Genomic DNA, 21,030 nt, shown 5'->3' with positions numbered 1-21,030 from the left:
TAATAAAGTCCACGGAGTATGCTCCATAACACTAAATGTACATAAACATGGGTACAAGGACCCGACGCACACCTATACAACAATCACACTACACTGACAATAAAACAATCTCTGACAAAGACATGAGGGGAAACAGAGGGTTAAATACACAACAGGTAATGAATGGGATTGAAAACAGGTGTATGGGAAGACAAGACAAAACCAATGGAAAATGAAAAAAGGATAAATGATGGCTAGAAGACCGGTGACGTCGAACGCCGAGCACCGCCCGAACAAGGAGAGGCAACGACTTCGGCAGCAGTCGTGACAGTGAGGTCTACTACACCTGTTGTATTCAGCATTTCACAGTAAGGTCTACTACACCTGTTGTATTCAGCATTTCACAGTAAGGTCTACTACCCCTGTTGTATTCTGCACATGTGACTAATAACATTTGATTTTATCTCAGGTGACCAGCATCATATTCAGTTCTATTTTCTAAATCTTTGTCATTTCGCTATTTTCTCTGTCTTGATTTTAATTTATTTTTACACATATAAACCTTTTATGCATGGCATATCTGTTGACTATAGTTTCTGCGAATAAATCTCACTCCCTCCGCATCAGCAGAGAACCGGTCCCTATAACAAATTTAAATCCACCTCAGTGTGGATTTAAACTCATCAAAGGCTCTGGTGTATCAGGCTGTATAGTGATCTCATCTGCAGTGAACGGCTCTGGTGTATCAGGCTGTATAGTGATCTCATCTGCAGTGAAAGGCTCTGGTGTATCAGGCTGTATAGTGATCTCATCTGCAGTGAACGGCTCTGGTGTATCAGGCTGTATAGTGATCTCATCTGCAGTGAAAGGCTCTGGTGTATCAGGCTGTATAGTGATCTCATCTGCAGTGAAAGGCTCTGGTGTGTCAGGCTGTATAGTGATCTCATCTGCAGTGAACGGCTCTGGTGTATCAGGCTGTATAGTGATCTCATCTGCAGTGAAATGCTCTGGTATATCAGGCTGTATAGTGATCTCATCTGTAGTGAAAGGCTCTGGTGTATCAGGCTGTATAGTGATCTCATCTGTAGTGAAAGGCTCTGGTGTATCAGGCTGTATAGTGATCTCATCTGTAGTGAAAGGCTCTGGTGTATCAGGCTGTATAGTGATCTCATCTGCAGTGAAAGGCTCTGGTGTATCAGGCTGTATAGTGATCTCATCTGTAGTGAAAGGCTCTGGTGTATCAGGCTGTATAGTGATCTCATCTGTAGTGAAAGGCTCTGGTGTATCAGGCTGTATAGTGATCTCATCTGTAGTGAACGGCTCTGGTGTATCAGGCTGTATAGTGATCTCATCTGCAGTGAAAGGCTCTGGTGTATCAGGCTCTATAGTGATCTCATCTGTAGTGAACAGCTCTGGTGTATCAGGCTGTATAGTGATCTCATCTGTAGTGAAAGGCTCTGGTGTATCAGGCTGGATAGTGATCTCATCTGTAGTGAAAGGCTCTGGTGTATCCGGCTGTATAGTGATCTCATCTGCAGTGAAAGGCTCTGGTGTATCAGGCTGTATAGTGATCTCATCTGTAGTGAAAGGCTCTGGTGTATCAGGCTGTATAGTGATCTCATCTGCAGTGAAAGGCTCTGGTGTATCAGGCTGTATAGTGATCTCATCTGTAGTGAAAGGCTCTGGTGTATCAGGCTGTATAGTGATCTCATCTGCAGTGAAAGGCTCTGGTGTATCAGGCTCTATAGTGATCTCATCTGTAGTGAACAGCTCTGGTGTATCAGGCTGTATAGTGATCTCATCTGTAGTGAAAGGCTCTGGTGTATCCGGCTGTATAGTGATCTCATCTGCAGTGAAAGGCTCTGGTGTATCAGGCTGTATAGTGATCTCATCTGCAGTGAAAGGGCAGGAAACGTGGGGTGATATTGATTGACATCACTTAATGGGGATAAACAGATTCTCCCATTGGAGAATATTGAACGAGAGCTCCTTATGGCACTAAACATCGGATTTTTGCAGGGATTTTTTGTGTGTGCCTAAAATAAAATAAAATAAAAAATAATGTTCAGAATTGATCAAAGGGCCATTCTAAATTGATAAACGGTCTGGATCTGGGCCCAGATTCACAAAACCTTTTTTAAGAGGTATTGAAGGAATTTGATTCCTCTGTTTTAATTCCCAATCTAAATGAAACACTCTGTCAATTCATAAGAATTTGTATGACCCTTATTTTATAGAAATAGACAGAGCCCGGTCTTAAAGTCAAATAGCAGCCTTTATTCACGAGAGTACTGAATACGATACAGTTTACCACAGGTTATAAACTTAAAATGACGTCATTAGTTCCAGTACCAACCCGTGCCATCTCAGTTTCCAGTACAAAGGCTGTATCTCAAGCCTTCCCACATCCGTCTCCCTACCAATTTAATATAATTTACGAGTCAAGGTTTTCTTGTGTAGATAAGCATTCTAGCCAGTCTGATTCATTTGTACCAAGGAACAGACAGTCATTGTTCTAACTCTTGACCACATTCACACACATTATATTCAGTACTGGGATCAAGAAAGAAAACTCATACATTTACAGCAACATAATAGTGTTCTGATCAGTACATATACAGTAACATAATAGTATTCTGATTAGTACATCCTGATTGAAATGTATACATAATTAGTCATTATAGATAAAAATTCCCTTAACAAGAGGAAATGTCTGCCATTTTTCCCCTTAATTAACCAGTAGATTTAAGAAGAAAGTTAAGCAAAGTTACTATTCCTCAAAAAGGTTTGTGGAACATTTGTTGCGCTATTTCTTATGTTTCTCCTTAAGCAAAAAGTTAAGAAGAAATCAGATTCATGAAAATAAAGTCATTGGAAATTAGTTAATTAGTTAATTCCAAGATAAACCTTTGTCTTAAACTCAGGGCAGTGAGAGAAAAAGCTCATGAAAGGAATTGAACATTTGTAAGAAGATATGAGAAGTTAGTTCAACAATATCTTAAGATTTGTATTACTATGTTATGAACTTCTTATTTTTTATTTTTTAAGAAGCTTCTTGTTTTTTGCATATAAGAAGTGTTTTGTGAATCTGGGCCCTGGACGGTGGGTTGCTTGTTGAATAGCCCTGGGCTAGTGCCCTTCACACACACACAAGGGCAACAGCCGCCTGTGACCATAGCAACAACATAAACAAACATTATCAACACCATGTGTAACAGTATAGACTTTACGTCCGTCCCCTCGCCCCGACCTGGGCGCGAACCAGGGACGCTCTGCACACATCAACAGTCACCCTCGAAGCATCGTTACCCATCGCTCCACAAAAGTCGCGGCCCTCGCAGAGCAAGGGGAACTACTACTTCAAGGTCTCAGAGCGAGGGGAACCACTACTTCAAGGTCTCAGAGCAAGGGGAGCCCCTACTTCAAGGTCTCAGAGCAAGGGGAACCCCTACTTCAAGGTCTCAGAGCAAGGGGAACCACTACTTCAAGGTCTCAGAGCAAGGGGAGCCCCTACTTCAAGGTCTCAGAGCAAGGGGAACCCCTACTTCAAGGTCTCAGAGCAAGGGGAACCACTACTTCAAGGTCTCAGAGCAAGGGGAACCACTACTTCAAGGTCTCAGAGGAAGGGGAACCCCTACTTCAAGGTCTCAGAGCAAGGGGAACCCCTACTTCAAGGTCTCAGAGCAAGGGGAACCATTACTTCAGGTCTCAGAGCAAGGGGAACCACTACTCCAAGGTCTCAGAGCAAGGGGAACTACTACTTCAAGGTCTCAGAGCAAGGGGAACTACTACTTCAAGGTCTCAGAGCAAGGGGAACCCCTACTTCAAGGTCTCAGAGCAAGGGGAACTACTACTTCAAGGTCTCAGAGCAAGGGGAACCCCTACTTCAAGGTCTCAGAGCAAGGGGAACTACTACTTCAAGGTCTCAGAGCAAGGGGAACCCCTACTTCAAGGTCTCAGAGCAAGGGGAACCACTACTTCAATGTCTCAGAGCAAGGGGAACCACTACTTCAAGGTCTCAGAGCAAGGGGAACCCCTACTTCAAGGTCTCAGAGCAAGGGGAACCACTACTTCAGGTCTCAGAGCAAGGGGAACCACTACTTCAGGTCTCAGAGCAAGGGGATCCACTACCCCAAGGTCTCAGAGCAAGGGGAACCACTACTTCAGGTCTCAGAGCAAGGGGAACCACTACTTCAGGTCTCAGAGCAAGGGGAACCACTACCCCAAGGTCTCAGAGCAAGGGGAACCACTACTTCAGGTCTCAGAGCAAGGGGAACCACTACTTCAAGGTCTCAGAGCAAGGGGAACTACTACTTCAAGGTCTCAGAGCAAGGGGAACCACTACTTCAGGTCTCAGAGCAAGGGGAACCACTACTTCAAGGTCTCAGAGCAAGGGGAACCACTACTTCAAGGTCTCAGAGCAAGGGGAACCACTACTTCAAGGTCTCAGAGCAAGGGGAACCCCTACTTCAAGGTCTCAGAGCAAGGGGAACTACTACTTCAGGTCTCAGAGCAAGGGGAACCACTACTTCAGGTCTCAGAGCAAGGGGAACTACTACTTCAAGGTCTCAGAGCAAGGGGAACCACTACTTCAAGGTCTCAGAGCAAGGGGAACTACTACTTCAAGGTCTCAGAGCAAGGGGAACCACTACTTCAAGGTCTCAGAGCAAGGGGAGCCCCTACTTCAAGGTCTCAGAGCAAGGGGAACTACTACTTCAAGGTCTCAGAGCAAGGGGAACCACTACTTCAAGGTCTCAGAGCAAGGGGAACTACTACTTCAAGGTCTCAGAGCAAGGGGAACCACTACTTCAAGGTCTCAGAGCAAGGGGAACTACTACTCCAAGGTCTCAGAGCGAGTGACGTCACCGATTGAAACGCCACTAGCGCGCACCACCGCTAACTAGCTAGCCATTTCACATCGGCTACACATGCAAAAAATAAATCATCGCTTTAACCCTATAAGAATAAAAATAAAACGTATTTACATGTAACAGAAATTATTAATCCCCCCAAAAATGGATTAGAAAACAATTATCTTTATTGTTCAATGTGACTCTGTAAAGTGATGGTGTTAGCCAACTCGCTGGTGAGGTCCCAAATAGCACCCTAGTGTACGGGCCCCATGTCAGAAGTAGTGCACCTCTCGCTCTCGCTCTCTCTCTCTCTGGCTGTCCATCCTGTCAACAACAATGAAAGTGTATGTAATCCACCCTATTGGCTTGACCAACAGAAGCTATTTCTCAAGTGATGTCCTTTTGATAATTCAGAGTTATTTTTTTGTTGGTTACAAATCCAACATTAGTCTGTGTCTCACTCGGCATGGCTCTAATAATCACTTCAAACCTCCTTACTGCCTCAGCATGGCTCTAATAATCACTTCAAACCTCCTTACTGCCTCAGCATGGCTCTAATAGTCACTTCAAACCTCCTTACTGCCTCAGCATGGCTCTAATAGTCACTTCAAACCTCCTTACCGCCTCAGCATGGCTCCAATAGTCACTTCAAACCTCCTTACTGCCTCAGCATGGCTCTAATAGTCACTTCAAACCTCCTTACTGCCTCAGCATGGCCCCAATAGTCACTTCAAACCTCCTTACCGCCTCAGCATGGCTCTAATAGTCACTTCAAACCTCCTTACTGCCTCAGCATGGCTCTAATAGTCACTTCAAACCTCCTTACCGCCTCAGCATGGCTCCAATAGTCACTTCAAACCTCCTTACCGCCTCAGCATGGCTCCTGTTGTCACTTCAAACCTCCTTACTGCCTCAGCCTGGCTCTAATAGTCACTTCAAACCTCCTTACTGCCTCAGCATGGCTCTAATAGTCACTTCAAACCTCCTTACCGCCTCAGCATGGCTCCAATAGTCACTTCAAACCTCCTTACCGCCTCAGCATGGCTCCTGTTGTCACTTCAAACCTCCTTACTGCCTCAGCCTGGCTCTAATAGTCACTTCAAACCTCCTTACTGCCTCAGCCTGGCTCCAATAGTCACTTCAAACCTTACTGCCTCAGCCTGGCTCTAATAGTCACTTCAAACCTCCTTACTGCCTCAGCCTGGCTCTAATAGTCACTTCAAACCTCCTTACCGCCTCAGCATGGCTCCAATAGTCACTTCAAACCTCCTTACTGCCTCAGCCTGGCTCTAATAGTCACTTCAAACCTCCTTACCGCCTCAGCATGGCTCCAATAGTCACTTCAAACCTCCTTACTGCCTCAGCATGGATCCTGTTGTCACTTCAAACCTCCTTACCGCCTCAGCATGGATCCTGTTGTCACTTCAAACCTCCTTACTGCCTCAGCCTGGCTCTAAGAGTCACTTCAAACCTCCTTACTGCCTCAGCCTGGCTCTAATAGTCACTTCAAACCTCCTTACTGCCTCAGCATGGCTCTAATAGTCACTTCAAACCTCCTTACTGCCTCAGCATGGCTCTAATAGTCACTTCAAACCTCCTTACTGCCTCAGAATGGCTCCAATAGTCACTTCAAACCTCCTTACCGCCTCAGCATGGCTCCAATAGTCACTTCAAACCTCCTTACCGCCTCAGCATGGCTCCAATAGTCACTTCAAACCTCCTTACCGCCTCAGCATGGCTCCTGTTGTCACTTCAAACCTCCTTACTGCCTCAGCCTGGCTCTAATAGTCACTTCAAACCTCCTTACTGCCTCAGCCTGGCTCTAATAGTCACTTCAAACCTCCTTACCGCCTCAGCATGGCTCTAATAGTCACTTCAAACCTCCTTACTGCCTCAGCATGGCTCTAATAGTCACTTCAAACCTCCTTACCGCCTCAGCATGGCTCCAATAGTCACTTCAAACCTCCTTACTGCCTCAGCATGGCTCAAATAGTCACTTCAAACCTCCTTACTGCCTCAGCATGGCTCCTGTTGTCACTTCAAACCTCCTTACTGCCTCAGCCTGGCTCTAATAGTCACTTCAAACCTCCTTACTGCCTCAGCCTGGCTCCAATAGTCACTTCAAACCTCCTTACCGCCTCAGCATGGCTCCAATAGTCACTTCAAACCTCCTTACCGCCTCAGCATGGCTCCAATAGTCACTTCAAACCTCCTTACTGCCTCAGCATGGCTCTAATAGTCACTTCAAACCTCCTTAATTGCCTCAGCATGGCTCCAATAGTCACTTCAAACCTCCTTACTGCCTCAGCATGGCTCCAATAGTCACTTCAAACCTCCTTACTGCCTCAGCATGGCTCAAATAGTCACTTCAAACCTCCTTACTGCCTCAGCATGGCTCCTGTTGTCACTTCAAACCTCCTTACTGCCTCAGCCTGGCTCTAATAGTCACTTCAAACCTCCTTACTGCCTCAGCCTGGCTCCAATAGTCACTTCAAACCTCCTTACCGCCTCAGCATGGCTCCAATAGTCACTTCAAACCTCCTTACTGCCTCAGCATGGCTCTAATAGTCACTTCAAACCTCCTTACTGCCTCAGAATGGCTCCAATAGTCACTTCAAACCTCCTTACCGCCTCAGCATGGCTCCAATAGTCACTTCAAACCTCCTTACCGCCTCAGCATGGCTCCAATAGTCACTTCAAACCTCCTTACCGCCTCAGCATGGCTCCTGTTGTCACTTCAAACCTCCTTACTGCCTCAGCCTGGCTCTAATAGTCACTTCAAACCTCCTTACTGCCTCAGCCTGGCTCTAATAGTCACTTCAAACCTCCTTACCGCCTCAGCATGGCTCTAATAGTCACTTCAAACCTCCTTACTGCCTCAGCATGGCTCTAATAGTCACTTCAAACCTCCTTACCGCCTCAGCATGGCTCCAATAGTCACTTCAAACCTCCTTACTGCCTCAGCATGGCTCAAATAGTCACTTCAAACCTCCTTACTGCCTCAGCATGGCTCCTGTTGCCACTTCAAACCTCCTTACTGCCTCAGCCTGGCTCTAATAGTCACTTCAAACCTCCTTACTGCCTCAGCCTGGCTCCAATAGTCACTTCAAACCTCCTTACCGCCTCAGCATGGCTCCAATAGTCACTTCAAACCTCCTTACCGCCTCAGCATGGCTCCAATAGTCACTTCAAACCTCCTTACTGCCTCAGCATGGCTCTAATAGTCACTTCAAACCTCCTTTATTGCCTCAGCATGGCTCCAATAGTCACTTCAAACCTCCTTACTGCCTCAGCATGGCTCAAATAGTCACTTCAAACCTCCTTACTGCCTCAGCATGGCTCCTGTTGTCACTTCAAACCTCCTTACTGCCTCAGCCTGGCTCTAATAGTCACTTCAAACCTCCTTACTGCCTCAGCCTGGCTCCAATAGTCACTTCAAACCTCCTTACCGCCTCAGCATGGCTCCAATAGTCACTTCAAACCTCCTTACCGCCTCAGCATGGCTCCAATAGTCACTTCAAACCTCCTTACTGCCTCAGCATGGCTCCAATAGTCACTTCAAACCTCCTTACCGCCTCAGCATGGCTCCTGTTGTCACTTCAAACCTCCTTACTGCCTCAGCCTGGCTCTAATAGTCACTTCAAACCTCCTTACTGCCTCAGCCTGGCTCTAATAGTCACTTCAAACCTCCTTACCGCCTCAGCCTGGCTCCAATAGTCACTTCAAACCTCCTTACTGCCTCAGCATGGCTCCAATAGTCACTTCAAACCTCCTTACTGCCTCAGCATGGCTCCAATAGTCACTTCAAACCTCCTTACCGCCTCAGCATGGCTCCTGTTGTCACTTCAAACCTCCTTACTGCCTCAGCCTGGCTCTAATAGTCACTTCAAACCTCCTTACCGCCTCAGCATGGCTCTAATAGTCACTTCAAACCTCCTTACCGCCTCAGCCTGGCTGTAATAGTCACTTCAAACCTCCTTACTGCCTCAGCATGGCTCCAATAGTCACTTCAAACCTCCTTACTGCCTCAGCCTGGCTCTAATAGTCACTTCAAACCTCCTTACCGCCTCAGCATGGCTCTAATAGTCACTTCAAACCTCCTTACTGCCTCAGCCTGGCTTTAATAGTCACTTCAAACCTCCTTACTGCCTCAGCATGGCTCCAATAGTCACTTCAAACCTCCTTACCGCCTCAGCATGGCTCCAATAGTCACTTCAAACCTCCTTACCGCCTCAGCATGGCTCCTGTTGTCACTTCAAACCTCCTTACTGCCTCAGCCTGGCTCTAATAGTCACTTCAAACCTCCTTACCGCCTCAGCATGGCTCTAATAGTCACTTCAAACCTCCTTACTGCCTCAGCCTGGCTCTAATAGTCACTTCAAACCTCCTTACCGCCTCAGCATGGCTCCAATAGTCACTTCAAACCTCCTTACTGCCTCAGCATGGCTCCAATAGTCACTTCAAACCTCCTTACTGCCTCAGCATGGCTTAAATAGTCACTTCAAACTTCCTTACCGCCTCAGCATGGCTCCTGTTGTCACTTCAAACCTCCTTACTGCCTCAGCATGGCTCTAATAGTCACTTCAAACCTCCTTACTGCCTCAGCATGGCTCCTGTTGTCACTTCAAACCTCCTTACTGCCTCAGACCAACTTGTCTTTGTACTTTTTCCCTCTCAGCCCCACCACTCACTAACTCCCTCTACAAAGTGTTTCCTACTAATGGCCATGGAGAAGGGAGGATACAGGCTCTAAGCAAACATGGAGATGTCTTTAAGTCTGGCAGCAGCAATGTTGGTTTCCTGCTTTCTATTCAGACAAATGGTGTTCGAATGCTGCCTTCCTAGAGGGGATAATATGGTGGGTACCATTAACTCCTCTCTCTGATCTCTGTCTCTCGCTCTCCCAATTCAATGGGGTTTATTGGCATGGGTAACATATGTTGACATTGCCAAAGTAAAGGAAATAGATAATAAACAAAAGTGAAATAAACAATCAGAAATTAACAGATTACACTCACAAACGTTGCAAAGAAATAGAGACATTTCAAATGTCATTATGTCTATACAGTGTTATATCAATGTGCCAATAGTTAAAGTACAAAAGGGAAAATAAATAAACATAAATATGGTTTGTATTTATACTGGTGTTTGTGCTTCACTGGTTACCCACTTTTCTTGTGGCAACAGGTCACAAATCTTGCTACTGTGATGGCACACTGGAATTTCACCAAATGTGAGTTGTTTTCAAATTCTTTGTGGGTCTGTGTAATCTGAGGGATATCTCTGACTCTAATAAGGTCATACATTTGGCAGGAGGGTAGGAAGTGCAGCTCAGTTTCCACCTAATTTTGTGGGCAGTGTGCACATAGCCTGTCTTCTCTTGAGAGCCAGGTCTGCCTAAGGCGACCTTTCTCAATAGCAAGGCTTTGCTCACTGAGTCTGTACATAGTCAAGGATTTCCTTAAGTTTGGGTCAGTCACAGTGGTCAGGTATTCTGCCACTGTGTACTCTCTGTTTAGGGCCAAATAGCATTCTAGTTTCTCTCTCGGTCTCTCTCCTTGCCTCTCTCTCCGTCCGTCTCTCTCCCTCTCATGTATGCTCTGTCTGTCTGTCTGTCTGTCTGTCTGTCTGTCTGTCTGTCTGTCTGTCTGTCCCCCCCCCTCCCTCTTGCTCTCATATTCCCCCTCTGCCCCCCCTTCCTGAAACATAGAGTGCTGAGTGAGGTAGTTCCTGGTTAGTTCCCCCGACCATACCAAACTGTGGAATGTCTACACTAGGGCTCCAAATGAAGGGAGGGTGCCCAATATCCACATAGCACTTGCCTGCCCAGTACATTGCTTCATACTGAGTAGTATTTTAGTATGGAAATGGCGCTCTATTCCCTATGTAGTGGGGCCATAGGGTTCTGGTCAAAAGTAGTGCACTATATAGGGAATAGGGTTCCATAGGGTTCTGGTCAAAAGTAGTGCACTATATAGGGAATAGGGTTCCATAGGGTTCTGGTCAAAAGTAGTGCACTACATAGGGAATAGGGTTCCATAGGGTTCTGGTCTAAAGTAGTGCATTATATAGGGAATAGGGTTCCATAGGGTTCTGGTCTAAAGTAGTGCATTATATAGGGAATAGGGTTCCATAGGGTTCTGGTCTAAAGTAGTGCACTATATAGGGAATAGGGTGCCATAGGACTCTGGTCAAAAGTAGTGCACTATATAGGGAATAGGGTTCCATAAGGAGAAGGGATTCCTGCAGGTGTGTGTACTGAAGGCCCTAATAGTGAAACATCAACAGTTCCCCTGTATCTCTGGGTGAACTTTGCTAATATTCACCACGTTTGTTCATGTATTAAAATCCCCTACACTCCAACTAAGCGCCTTTGTCCACAGGAGTATTGTAAGCTTTCTGAAATAAGCCTGGAGAATAGCCGAATAGTGGACGAGAGAGAAACCAATGAGTCAGTATAGAAATACTCATTTGGTCAAGTTTACTTTTCGTTGTGGCTTCAAGGAAAATAAATATTAGAATGGCATTTCATGTTGAAAGCTGCAATCCCCCTTTTCATTTGTGCTGTTTTAGCTAGTCTGCCTCGACTAATGATAAATTAATTCCCTGTTTTAGCTAGTCTGCCTCGACTAATGAGGAATGAATTCACACAGGCATCTACTGTTTTAGCTAGTCTGCCTCGACTAATGATGAATGAATTCACACAGGCATCTACTGTTTTAGCCAGTCTGCCTCGACTAAGGATGAATGAATTCACTGTTTTAGCTAGTCTGCCTCGACTAATGAGGAATGAATTCACACAGGCATCTACTGTTTTAGCTAGTCTGCCTCGACTAATGATGAATGAATTCACTGTTTTAGCTAGTCTGCCTCGACTAATGAGGAATGAATTCACACAGGCATCTACTGTTTTAGCTAGTCTGCCTCGACTAATGATGAATTAATTCACACAGGTATCTACTGTTTTAGCTAGTCTGCCTCGACTAATGATGAATGAATTCACACAGGTATCTACTGTTTTAGCTAGTCTGCCTCGACTAATGAGGAATGAATTCACACAGGCATCTACTGTTTTAGCTAGTCTGCCTCGACTAATGAGGAATGAATTCACACAGGCATCTACTGTTTTAGCTAGTCTGCCTCGACTAATGATGAATGAATTCACTGTTTTAGCTAGTCTGCCTCGACTAATGAGGAATGAATTCACACAGGCATCTACTGTTTTAGCTAGTCTGCCTCGACTAGTGATGAATTAATTCACACAGGTATCTACTGTTTTAGCTAGTCTGCCTCGACTAATGAGGAATGAATTCACACAGGCATCTACTGTTTTAGCTAGTCTGCCTCGACTAATGATGAATTAATTCACACAGGTATCTACTGTTTTAGCTAGTCTGCCTCGACTAATGATGAATGAATTCACTGTTTTAGCTAGTCTGCCTCGACTAATGAGGAATGAATTCACACAGGCATCTACTGTTTTAGCTAGTCTGCCTCGACTAATGAGGAATGAATTCACACAGGTATCTACTGTTTTAGCCAGTCTGCCTCGACTAATGATGAATGAATTCACTGTTTTAGCTAGTCTGCCTCGACTAATGAGGAATGAATTCACACAGGTATCTACTGTTTTAGCTAGTCTGCCTCGACTAATGATGAATTAATTCACACAGGTATCTACTGTTTTAGCTAGTCTGCCTCGACTAATGAGGAATGAATTCACACAGGTATCTACTGTTTTAGCCAGTCTGCCTCGACTAATGATGAATGAATTCACACAGGTATCTACTGTTTTAGCCAGTCTGCCTCGACTAATGAGGAATGAATTCACTGTTTTAGCCAGTCTGCCTCGACTAATGAGGAATTAATTCACTGTTTTAGCTAGTCTGCCTCGACTAATGAGGAATGAATTCACACAGGTATCTACTGTTTTAGCCAGTCTGCCTCGACTAATGATGAATGAATTCACACAGGTATCTACTGTTTTAGCCAGTCTGCCTCGACTAATGAGGAATGAATTCACTGTTTTAGCCAGTCTGCCTCGACTAATGAGGAATTAATTCACTGTTTTAGCTAGTCTGCCTCGACTAATGAGGAATGAATTCACACAGGTATCTACTGTTTTAGCCAGTCTGCCTCGACTAATGATGAATGAATTCACTGTTTTAGCTAGTCTGCCTCGACTAATGAGGAATGAATTCACACAGGTATCTACTGTTTTAGCTAGTCTGCCTCGACTAATGAGGAATGAATTCACACAGGTATCTACTGTTTTAGCTAGTCTGCCTCGACTAATGAGGAATTAATTCACACAGGTATCTACTGTTTTAGCCAGTCTGCCTCGACTAATGATGAATGAATTCACTGTTTTAGCTAGTCTGCCTCGACTAATGATGAATTAATTCACACAGGTATCTACTGTTTTAGCTAGTCTGCCTCGACTAATGATGAATGAATTCACTGTTTTAGCTAGTCTGCCTCGACTAATGAGGAATGAATTCACACAGGCATCTACTGTTTTAGCCATTTCTACCCCCCCCCCTCTCATTCTCTGAGACTTCAGCTAATTGGTTCTCATTCTCTGAGACTTCAGCCAATTGGTTCTCATTCTCTGAGACTTCAGCCAATTGGTTCTCATTCTCTGAGACTTCAGCCAATTGGTTCTCATTCTCTGAGACTTCAGCCAATTGGTTCTCATTCTCTGAGACTTCAGCCAATTGGTTCTCATTCTCTGAGACTTCAGCCAATTGGTTCTCATTCTCTGAGACTTCAGCCAATTGGTTCTCATCCTCTGAGACTTCAGCCAATTGGTTCTCATTCTCTGAGACTTCAGCCAATTGGTTCTCATTCTCTGAGACTTCAGCCAATTGGTCCTCATCCTCTGAGACTTCAGCCAATTGGTTCTCATTCTCTGAGACTTCAGCCAATTGGTTCTCATTCTCTGAGACTTCAGCCAATTGGTTCTCATTCTCTGAGACTTCAGCCAATTGGTTCTCATTCTCTGAGACTTCAGCCAATTGGTTCTCATTCTCTGAGACTTCAGCCAATTGGTTCTCATTCTCTGAGACTTCAGCCAATTGGTTCTCATTCTCTGAGACTTCAGCCAATTGGTCCTCATCCTCTGAGACTTCAACCAATTGGCCCTCATCCTCTGAGACTTCAGCCAATTGGCCCTCATCCTCTGAGACTTCAGCCAATTGGCCCTCATCCTCTGAGACTTCAACCAATTGGCCCTCATCCTCTGAGACTTCAGCCAATTGGCTCGTTAAGTCACAGTGTTGTGTGATCTGTGTCTGAAAGGGCACCCTATTCCCTACATAGTGTACGACTTTCCACCAACAGTAGTTCACTATGTAGGGAATAGGGTGTCTTTTTGGATGTAGACCTTGTTGCCAGTAGTGCCTGTCAGATTTGAACTCAAGCAGTTGCTCCACCAGGCAGCCACAGTACAGCCGTCCCCTACGGGTTCGGTTGGAGTCCACAGGGCGTGTTGGAAGTTAAAAGCTTCCAAAGCATTAGAAATGCCAATCTGAGACCAGGGCTTCCTGAATCATTTACGAATGGAATCATTTGTGTTATTTTACAATGGTAATTAAGGTCAAGATGTCTGGTTAAACCACCCTGTGCATTCTGGGGTAGGAGGATAGAGTTAGGAGTTGTTTTTTATTTTTCAGTAGCCAGTATATGGCACATTCATTGCAGGTGAAGGGTACCACACGTGAAGTAAAACTGCTGTAGGCTCCAAGAGTTTTATTGTGCAACAGTTTGACCCAAAGGTGTGACCTTTATTCAACAGTCTTAGGAATTGATTGACGATTTATGGCCTTGTATTGCGTCGGTTTGTGAGGCTGTCATGATGTCATCGAGGTACAGCAGCTGGCTGGAAGACAGAAAGTGTCAGAGGAAAGATTATTATTTTTTTGCACTGAGAAGGTTATGGGTGTTTTACCAAAAATGTTGCCAATTTATGTTACCTGTCATCTGACTCTCTGAGGTGGCTCATGGTATGAAGAAGCGGTCTAGTGTATGTTACTACCAAAGGCCCTACCCAGGGACTGAACAAGAGGTGACTCAGGTCAATTGGCTAGCATTACACCGTTTCTGTCTAGGGACATGTCAGGGACTTGAGGGACAGCCAAATGACCGCAGTCACTGTAATAACTGTTTAGAATAACCATTTTCTCCTCTGGCTCCTGACTACATGTGCTGGAATTGAAGAATGACTAGAATTGGCATTTCCATTCAAGTCAGTGATGGCATAATTGGTGGACTGGCAGGCCATTGTGAGTGTTCCTCAGGAGCAAAGCAGGAAGTAGAATCTGTGCTGTGATTTGTTGATTCAAGTCAACTGGCATTACAAAAAAATGCATTCCACTGCATGAGTCACATCAGTTAACATCATTCTACATTACCATGGAAATGTTTGCATCACAATAACAGGCAGCCATGGCAAGTGTACCAATGAGATTACCAGTCATATGACCATGGTTAGAGGTTCCAATCCTGTTTACCAGTCATATGACCATGGTTAGAGGTTCCAATCCTGTTTACCAGTCATATGACCATGGTTAGAGGTTCCAATCCTGTTTACCAGTCATGTGACCAGGGTTAGAGGTTCCAATCCTGTTTACCACTCATGTGACCAAGGTTAGAGGTTCCAATCCTGTTTACCAGTCATGTGACCAGGGTTAGAGGTTCCAATCCTGTTTACCAGTCATATTACCAGGGTTAGAGGTTCCAATCCTGTTTACCAGTCATATGACCAAGGTTAGAGGTTCCAATCCTGTTTACCAGTCATATGACCATGGTTAGAGGTTCCAATCCTGTTTACCAGTCATGTGACCAAGGTTAGAGGTTCCAATCCTGTTTACCAGTCATGTGACCAGGGTTAGAGGTTCCAATCCTGTTCTATGTACCAGTCATATGACCAGGGTTAGAGGTTCCAATCCTGTTCTATGTACCACTCATATGACCAGGGTTAGAGGTTCCAATTCTATTTACCACTCATTACCAGGGTTAGAGGTTCCAATCCTATTTACCACTCATATTACCAGGGTTAGAGGTTCCAATCCTGTTTACCAGTCATATTACCAGGGTTAGAGGTTCCAATCCTGTTTACCAGTCATATTACCAGGGTTAGAGGTTCCAATTCTATTTACCACTCATATGACCAAGGTTAGAGGATCCAATCCTGTTTACCAGTCATATTACCAGGGTTAGAGGTTCCAATCCTGTTTACCAGTCATATTACCAGGGTTAGTGGTTCCAATCCTGTTTACCAGTCATATTACCAGGGTTAGAGGTTCCAATCCTGTTTACCAGTCATATGACCAGGGTTAGCGGTTCCAATCCTGTTCTATTTACCAGTCATATGACCAGGGTTAGAGGTTCTATTTACCAGTCATATGACCAGGGTTAGAGGTTCCAATCCTGTTCTATACACCAGTCATATGACCAAGGTTAGAGGTTCCAATCCTGTTCTATTTACAAGTCATGTGACCAGGGTTAGAGGTTCCAATCCTGTTTACCAGTCATATGACCAGGGTTATAGGTTCCAATCCTGTTCTATTCACCAGTCATATGACCAGGGTTAGAGGTTCCAATCCTGTTCTATTTACCAGTCATATGACCAGGGTTAGAGGTTCCAAGCCACTCTCAGACATCATTTACAGATAGACAGGGGCACACTCCAACACTCCAACATCATTTACAGATAGACAGGGGAACACTCCAACATCAGGTACAGATAGACAGGGGAACACTCCAACATCAGGTACAGATAGACAGGGGCACACTCCAACATCAGGTACAGATAGACAGGGGCACACTCCAACACTCCAACATAATTTACAGATAGACAGGGGCACACTCCAACACTCCAACATAATTTACAGATAGACAGGGGAACACTCCAACATCAGGTACAGATAGACAGGGGAACACTCCAACATCATTTACAGATAGACAGGGGAACACTCCAACATCATTTACCGATAGACAGGGGAACACTCCAACATCAGGTACAGATAGACAGGGGAACACTCCAACACTCCAACATCATTTACAGATAGACAGGGGAACACTCCAACATCATTTACCGATAGACAGGGGAACACTCCAACATCAGGTACAGATAGACAGGGGAACACTCCAACACTCAGACATCAGGTACAGATAGACAGGGAACACTCCAACACTCCAACACTCCAACACTCCATGCGTGTTTTAATATATTTATTTTTAACCGGTTATGTCGGTTATTTTATTGTCATGACGGTCTTCATCCGTAACCGTCGGTTACTCGTTGTGCACTACCAGTATGTAGGGAACAGGGTGCCGTTTGGGATGCTGCCCAGCCTCACACGACAGCTTGTACATTAGTACCCCGGCGTGGGAACGGACAGAAAGAAGTGCTTGTTTTGTTTAAAACCTCTAAAATGAGGCGATTTAACATGTTAAGCAGATTAACATGTTATTCCATTCATGTTTATCCCGTAAACTTATCCTGTGAACTCTTCCAACTCTTTCTAAAGCCAAAAATCCTCTGTTTTTTTTTTTCTTCTAGAACTTCTCATGAAATGTTAATCTTTGAGTCTGACGCGATGCTTTGCAGGCTGTGCAGTAGGATTGCTGCGTACAATTTGGGTCAGAAGAAGTCTGAATGTAGACGGGGCTAAAGGTGAACACCGTAGCTAACTACTACTTCACCCAAGGCCTATGGAACAGACGTGCTATCTTCTCTAAGCTGCCCGAGACACAAAACAACTACTGTATGAGTTGAGTTCCATTCATTGACTTGTGTTCGTCATGTTGATTTGTTGAGAAAAGATGCCAGTATGTTTTTGGTATGTCTGCACTGGCAAATCAAAAGGTCCGACCCAGGGGTAATTTGGAGCCAAAGCCTAACCAAATCAGATCTGTGTACGTTTTTCGTATTAATCCTGCATTGATGTCAATGGGAGACATGAATATTCTAGAGACACAAAGAACCACAATTAGTATTAGACCACTGTACACCTGGGCCAAGACAGATGCATTTCCTCACCTCATATCCAACATAGGAATAGATATTTAGCAGTATCACCAGGGGGAAGGTCTGATTCCTGAATAACATATCCTGGCAGAGACACAGAGCAGCCTGGTTTCTGGTCCTGGTTTCTGGTCCTGGTTTCTGGTCCTGGTTTCTGGTCCTGGTTTCTGGTCCTGGTTTCTGTTCCTGGTTTCTGGTCTCAAGTCCTGGTTTCTGGTCCTGGTTTCCTATTGTATAATGATGAATTGAATGAAAGGAGGGAATCCGTATCATATCTGTATCTCACAGCTGTGACCTCAAGGCTTGGAAACCCAACACCCAAGGTACGTTTCAGTCATTTACCAGACAGACACTCTTATCCAGAGCGACTTAAAGTTAGTGCATTCATCTTAAGATAGCTAGGTGAGACAAACACATATCACAAGCATAGAAAGTACATTTTCCCCTCAATAAAGTAGTTATCAACAAACTCAGAGCTAGTAGGATAAAAAAAAAAAAAAGTGAAATAAAAAAAATGATTTGATGAATTTAAGATACTCTTTGTAGAGGTAGGGTTTCAGATGTTCTCAGAAGATGGACAGGGACTCTGCTGTCCTAGTTTACCCCTTACTCTGCTGTCCTAGTTTACCCCTTACTCTGCTGTCCTAGTTTACCCCTTACTCTGCTGTCCTAGTTTACCCCTTACTCTGCTGTCCTAGTTTACCCCTTACTCTGCTGTCCTAGTTTACCCCTTACTCTGCTGTCCTAGTTTACCCCTTACTCTGCTGTCCTAGTTTACCCCTTACTCTGCTGTCCTAGTTTACCCCTTACTCTGCTGTCCTAGTTTACCCCTTACTCTGCTGTCCTAGTTTACCCCTTACTCTGCTGTCCTAGTTTACCCCTTACTCTGCTGTCCTAGTTTACCCCTTACTCTGCTGTCCTAGTTTACCCCTTACTCTGCTGTCCAAGTTTACCCCTTACTCTGCTGTCCTAGTTTACCCCTTACTCTGCTGTCCTAGTTTACCCCTTACTCTGCTGTCCTAGTTTACCCCTTACTCTGCTGTCCTAGTTTACCCCTTACTCTGCTGTCCAAGTTTACCCCTTACTCTGCTGTCCTAGTTTACCCTTACTCTGCTGTCCTAGTTTACCCCTTACTCTGCTGTCCTAGTATCAGGGGGAAGATGGACAGGGACTCTGCTGTCCTAGCATCAGGGGGAAGATGGTTAGGACTCTGCTGTCCTAGCTTCAGGGGGAAGATGGTTAGGACTCTGCTGTCCTAGCTTCAGGGGGAAGATGGTTAGGACTCTGCTGTCCTAGCTTCAGGGGGAAGATGGACAGGGACTCTGCTGTCCTAGCATCAGGGGGAAGATGGTTAGGACTCTGCTGTCCTAGCTTCAGGGGGAAGATGGACAGGGACTCTGCTGTCCTAGCATCAGGGGGAAGATGGTTAGGACTCTGCTGTCCTAGCTTCAGGGGGAAGATGGACAGGGACTCTGCTGTCCTAGCATCAGGGGGAAGATGGTTAGGACTCTGCTGTCCTAGCTTCAGGGGGAAGATGGACAGGGACTCTGCTGTCCTAGCATCAGGGGGAAGATGGACAGGGACTCTGCTGTCCTAGTATCAGGGGGAAGATGGACAGGGACTCTGCTGTCCTAGCTTCAGGGGGAAGATGGACAGGGACTCTGCTGTCCTAGCTTCAGGGGGAAGATGGACAGGGACTCTGCTGTCCTAGCTTCAGGGGGAAGATGGACAGGGACTCTGTTGTCCTAGCTTCAGGGGGAAGATGGACTCTGCTGTCCTAGCATCAAGGGGGAAGATGGACAGGGACTCTGCTGTCCTAGCATCAGGGGGAAGATGGACAGGGACTCTGCTGTCCTAGCTTCAGGGGGAAGATGGACAGGGACTCTGCTGTCCTAGCTTCAGGGGGAAGATGGACTCTGCTGTCCTAGCATCAGGGGGAAGATGGACAGGGACTCTGCTGTCCTAGCTTCAGGGGGAAGATGGTTAGGACTCTGCTGTCCTAGCATCAGGGGGAAGATGGTTAGGACTCTGCTGTCCTAGCTTCAGGGGGAAGATGGACAGGGACTCTGCTGTCCTAGCATCAGGGGGAAGATGGTTAGGACTCTGCTGTCCTAGCTTCAGGGGGAAGATGGACAGGGACTCTGCTGTCCTAGCATCAGGGGGAAGATGGTTAGGACTCTGCTGTCCTAGCTTCAGGGGGAAGATGGACAGGGACTCTGCTGTCCTAGCATCAGGGGGAAGATGGTTAGGACTCTGCTGTCCTAGCTTCAGGGGGAAGATGGACAGGGACTCTGCTGTCCTAGCATCAGGGGGAAGATGGACAGGGACTCTGCTGTCCTAGCATCAGGGGGAAGATGGACAGGGACTCTGCTGTCCTAGCTTCAGGGGGAAGATGGACAGGGACTCTGCTGTCCTAGCTTCAGGGGGAAGATGGACTCTGCTGTCCTAGCATCAGGGGGAAGATGGACAGGGACTCTGCTGTCCTAGCTTCAGGGGGAAGATGGACAGGGACTCTGTTGTCCTAGCTTCAGGGGGAAGATGGACTCTGCTGTCCTAGCATCAAGGGGGAAGATGGACAGGGACTCTGCTGTCCTAGCTTCAGGGGAAAGCTGGTTCCACCATTGTGGTGTCAGGACAGAGAAGAGCTTTGACTAGACTGAGCGGTAGCTAAGCTGGGTGGGGCGTCTAAGAGACCTGAGGTGACTGAACAGAGGGCTCGGGTTGGGGTAGGGTTTGAACATAGCCTGAAGGTCGGGAGGGGCAGTTCCTCTGGAAGGCAGTAGAGAGTGTGAAGGAGTGGGGTAACATGAGTGTGGGGTAACATGAGAGAACTTGGGAAGGTTGAACACCAGGGAGACTGTTCTGGATAAACACCAGACAGACTGTGGTGTTCTGGATAAACACCAGACAGACTGTAGTGTTCTGGATAAACACCAGACAGACTATAGTGTTCTGGATAAACACCAGACAGACTGTAGTGTTCTGGATAAACACCAGACAGACTGGTCTGGATAAACACCAGACAGACTATAGTGTTCTGGATAAACACCAGACAGACTATAGTGTTCTGGATAAACACCAGACAGACTGTAGTGTTCTGGATAAACACCAGACAGACTGTAGTGTTCTGGATAAACACCAGACAGACTATAGTGTTCTGGATAAACA

The 21,030-nt window shown here is 45.7% G+C and overlaps 1 protein-coding gene and 1 long non-coding RNA gene across 7 annotated transcripts in view; one reads left to right on the top strand and one right to left on the bottom strand.

The window, feature by feature from the left end:
* LOC110536484 (PDZ domain-containing protein 2) overlaps nucleotides 1-21,030 on the top strand; it is a 291,837-nt gene that overhangs the window by 94,555 nt on the left and 176,252 nt on the right. The gene's annotated exons all lie outside the window — the stretch shown is intronic.
* Nucleotides 14,568-18,009, bottom strand: LOC149979897 (uncharacterized). Its single transcript, XR_016484731.1, has 2 exons — nucleotides 17,878-18,009; nucleotides 14,568-14,712 (listed from the first exon to the last, which is right to left on the bottom strand). It is a non-coding gene; the product is annotated as an uncharacterized LOC149979897 (long non-coding RNA).

Source organism: Oncorhynchus mykiss, chromosome 11 (assembly GCF_057628025.1).
Source record: "Oncorhynchus mykiss isolate SJ-2025 chromosome 11, ASM5762802v1, whole genome shotgun sequence".
NCBI classification, from domain to species: Eukaryota; Metazoa; Chordata; class Actinopteri; order Salmoniformes; family Salmonidae; genus Oncorhynchus; species Oncorhynchus mykiss.
Note: the sequence above shows the minus strand (reverse complement) of the source record. Positions and strands in the feature narration are given on the sequence as shown.